Source organism: Pantherophis guttatus, chromosome 5 (genome assembly GCF_059756535.1).
Source record: "Pantherophis guttatus breed Tessera chromosome 5, ASM5975653v1, whole genome shotgun sequence".
NCBI classification, from domain to species: Eukaryota; Metazoa; Chordata; class Lepidosauria; order Squamata; family Colubridae; genus Pantherophis; species Pantherophis guttatus.
The window spans coordinates 118,477,210-118,481,353 of NC_142067.1; the positions used below are offsets into that span (position 1 = coordinate 118,477,210).

Genomic DNA, 4,144 nt, shown 5'->3' on the forward strand with positions numbered 1-4,144 from the left:
ATGGCAGGGGAAGGATACTGAAAAATCTACATTCCCTCCCCAATCCAGGGGAAGGATACTGCAAAATCCCCATTTCCTCCGATCAGCTGGGACTTGGGAGGCAGAGAATAGATGGGGGTGGGGCCAGTCAGAATTGTTACTACCGGTTCTCCGAACTACTCAAAATTTCCGCTACTGGTTCTCTGGAACTGGTCAGAACCTGCTGAAACCCACCTCTGCATAAAATCCCATTTTGCGATCTTCTGACAAGCAAAATCAATGGGGAAACCAGATTCATTTAACAACATGTTGCTTAGCAACATAAAGTTTGAGCACAATTGTGGTTGTAAATTGAGGGCCCCCTGCATAGTGAAACAGGAGAAGGCAGTCTGACTGCCCAGATGTTTGTACTACAACTCCCATATGCCCATATCAGCATGGGAGAGCTCAGTCCAAGGCTTCTGAAAGGCACTAAATTGTGTGTCCTGGTAGATAATAATGGGCCCCAAACTTACAGGGAGAAAATAAAATCCTAAATTGTAATGATAAGAGCTGAGTTGGTTAAATACTAACAGATTAGAGTGGAGATTAGATTAGATTAGATCAAGTTTATCTTGGTGGATTTTTTTTAAAGGTGAGAGGGCTCACATATAATTCTGCAAGCATGACAGAGGGAGAAAGTAAGAAATTGCCAAGCTACATTGGGTATCCAAGAGGAAGGAAGGAAGGAAGGAAGGAAGGAAGGAAGGAAGGAAGGAAGGAAGGAAGGAAGGAAGGAAGGAGAAAGAAAGGAGAAAGGAGGAAGGAGGAAAGAGGAAGGAGGAAGGATAATGAAAAAAGGAAGGAGGGATAAAAAAGGAGGAAGGAGGAAGGAAGGAAGGAAGGAAGGATAAAGAAAGGAGGAAGGAGGAAAGAGGGAGAAAGGAGGAATGAAAAAAGGATAATGAAAGGAGGAAGGAAGGAAGGAAGGAAGGAATACATAATGAAGTCAATGAGATATCACCTCCATCATATTGTCAAGAAAGGGACAGATACGAATCTACTGATTTGAAATACTCATCAACAAATGTGTTAATTTAAGGTAGCCATGATGCCCAATTGTGTGAGGTTAGAATTTCCTCTCACTATCACTCTTAGAGTGACCTTTAGCTGTTGAAATTATATGCTACCATTGCTTTTTGCCCTATTATCAATTTTTCAGAGTAATTGTTGCTTGCTACATCAAAGCACATGGCTACTTTTTGAAAGCAAGTCTTCTCCTGAGCTCTTTTCTCCCCTTCACTCAATTCTCCTTTCTCCAGTCTTGTGGTGTGTGTGTGTGTGTGTGGATGTATGTGTGTTGATTATGGAACGACAATTATCTCGACATTTTTACTCCCTTTCATTTGTTTCTGCGGTGCCGGCTGTTAGCGCCATTTCATGATTATCTAAAACCGATTCATATCTAAGCACCGTTCTTCATCTTCACCTTAATGAATACTCTGTCAGCTACTCCCATCTGTTTCTGCATCCTTGGATGGGCTTTCAAGAGGTACCTCATTTGTGGTTGCCTTTCACAACTACAGTCGTCTTCAGAAACACACCTTGGTCTGTTCTTCGAATCTGATTTGGGTTTCTTTAGCCTTTGTATCTGTAAGAAAGCAATCATATGGTCATTAGCTGAAGAATCAATGCCAAATGCATTTATTTCAGGGATTAAACCAGATCCTTTCCCCCCAACTTCTGCTTTGATATCGGGTCTGTTTGTTTTTCAAGCCAAAAAATGTTTCATATCACATTTTGAGCATCGCATGGCTTGCTGTTTAAATAAACTTTTGACGTAGTGAGCATTCCCACGTGAAGTGTAAAATGATGCTTGGATAAACATGAGGACAGGGTTTGTTAAAATTTCCTGTGGGTTATTGGAATATCTGAAGAAGCATCAGGCAAAAACTCTTATTCAGGGCATGATTTTAATTTGAGTTGATAAAACCATGGCTTGTGATTATTTCTCCTGGTTTAGTTAGAGTTTGTTTTTGTGACCTGCCCAAGTCTCGGTCTGCGGCATATGGATAGAAACCCATCCCCCAAATAATCAAGTCTCTTGTTCAGCAAGGATTTTCCCCCTAACCCAAAATCTTCATTCCATGCCTTCAGCCTTGTAACCAACTTCTTCTTCCCTCTGCAATCACCCACCTCAAATCTTGCCATACTCCAACACGGGTGAGAAATCTGTCTGGCAAATTCCAAACCATATATTTATTTCCAGGAAAAAAAAAGTCAATTTATTAGAAAATGCCATCTCACACTAAGAGAAGTCATACTGTTGTGGTCCGCCAGCAGCCTGAGGAACTGGCAGCGGAGTCAGACAATGAGGAGGCTGGGGAGGACAATGGGACAGTCCTGGAGTCAGGGGAAGGCCCGGATGAGGCTCTGCATCGGAGGCAGAGATAGGGCCAGGGCCATTTGGGAGCAATGCGCGGACTCCGGAGCCTCCAGAGGCAGATAGCAGAGAGGCAGAAGAACAGGAGGATCCTGTTCCTAGTGCACACATGTGAAGAGCTGACAGAAGGCAAGAGCAGCTAAAGCAAAAAGGACGACTCGGGAGTAAGGCCAGGAGATGATTTGCCCCTCCCATAAGGCTTAAAAGAGTAGCAATGGCTCTTGGGCTCTTTGTAGGAAAGCAACGTTGCTACATTTATTTCTTGTCAGCATCTCTTGCTTCTGAACTTTTGCCAAGAAAAGCCTTTGGCAGGGTGCCAAAGAAGACAAAGGTTGGTGATAAGGCCGAAGGACTGTTTATGAAGAATTTGTTTTGGAATTAATTTGGACTAAGCTGAGAATGAAGTAATTCTCAGCTGTTCTAATAAATTATGTTTCTTTAGGACTGATTGTGTCTGGTAATAACTACTTGGGCCTAGGTCACAACACATACAACAAAAATATATGTCCTACCTAAACTTACATAGCTGGGTTCCAATCCTTTGAAATGTATCTGGTGCAAGGAAGCAGAAGCCAGAATAGGTTTCAAAAGTACTATGAGTTTGCTAGCTGTCCATAGTTACTAACAATCAAGGCAAATTGGTGCTAGATAAGAGTCAATGGAATTCACGGGGGCTGGGCATAGGTCTTTTGTGGGAGAGAAGGGACTCCAGACTTATGATATATTTGACCCCACCCTTGGTCTCAGCCTGTTCGTCTCCTACAAAATGTACATCTAGCAAAAACAAGCAAGCAGACCTGAATGTACAAAATGTACCACTTTCAAAAACAAAACAAATCTGCAAACATGACAAGAAAGCAGCAATAACTTAAAAAACCAACCCACAAAAGATTCCCATCATTCTACATTCCACAACCCCCCCTCAAAGAACACAAATGTATGCGTTCTCATTCACCGGTAGACACAGAATAACAAATCAAAACCATCTTCATTTTTTTTCTTTTTATGACCCTGTAATATCTTTAATTGGGGTGGAGTGAGAGCGACTGAATGGAGCTGAAAGTTTACTGACCAGATGCCCTTCCTGATGCCTACGCAGAGTTCACAGCAGATATTTTCTCTTTGCGCCCTGATAGAGAAACATCTGCCACTGTCTAGGATTGTACCCTCCACCTTCCAAGTGGGAGGCAAGCATCTTCACCTCTAGGCCACTGTTGTGGAATGATGAGGACCAAGCAACATTCCTGGGTCAGCCAGAGACAGTTTTATTGCGCAAGGTTCAGAGCCAGTTTTGTACATGAAGCTTTGAACAAGGAGAGAACTCTGATACAACTGGTTTTATACATTTCTAAGACAAAGGATTCAATGAGATCATACATTTTCCATATATGGTTAACATGAGATCATACATCCGATTTTCCCTATATGGTTACATACATTGGATAATATGTTCATCTAATTACTTAAACCATTAATCTTAGTTTATAAAATTATCTTAGTCACACAACTTTTCCTTAAGTGCTTGTAGTTGTTAATGGGAGAGTTACTGCTTGGATAAATTTATTGGATTAAGTAACTCTTTGTAACATATATGTCTTTGTGTCATTCATAGTGAGGTCACTCAGATATTTTCCATATGGCGGTCCTTTCGTGACATCTAGGTCTCAGAAGATATATTACCACTTAATGAGGTTTAACTGTTTGTTAATATAATCTCCAACAAGCACTTTCCTCTCTTATAAT

At 41.4% G+C, this 4,144-nt stretch overlaps 1 long non-coding RNA gene across 1 annotated transcript; it reads right to left on the bottom strand.

The window, feature by feature from the left end:
* Positions 1-1,343: 1,343 nt before the first annotated feature.
* Positions 1,344-3,892, bottom strand: LOC117667060 (uncharacterized). Its single transcript, XR_004591949.3, has 2 exons — positions 3,474-3,892; positions 1,344-1,609 (listed from the first exon to the last, which is right to left on the bottom strand). It is a non-coding gene; the product is annotated as an uncharacterized LOC117667060 (long non-coding RNA).
* Positions 3,893-4,144: the final 252 nt, after the last annotated feature.